Source organism: Mus pahari, chromosome 5, assembly GCF_900095145.1.
Source record: "Mus pahari chromosome 5, PAHARI_EIJ_v1.1, whole genome shotgun sequence".
Taxonomy (NCBI): Eukaryota; Metazoa; Chordata; class Mammalia; order Rodentia; family Muridae; genus Mus; species Mus pahari.
Window position 1 is genome coordinate 14,555,001 of NC_034594.1, and position 223 is coordinate 14,555,223.

The following is a 223-nucleotide window of genomic DNA, read 5'->3' on the forward strand; positions in this document are numbered from 1 at the left end:
ATTTACCAGATTTCTTTTTAATTACAAAAACAGAATTCTAGGTAGGGGTTGGGGGAAAGAGGGCTGGTTCTATGTGCCCATTTTCCAACTGTTTCCTGACTAACTGGTGCAGAGTCTGTAACTTTTCTTTAGAAAGGGGCTATGAAGCTGGGCATGGTGGCGCACGCCTTTAATCCCAGCACTCGGGAGGCAGAGGCAGGCGGATTTCTGAGTTCGAGGCCAG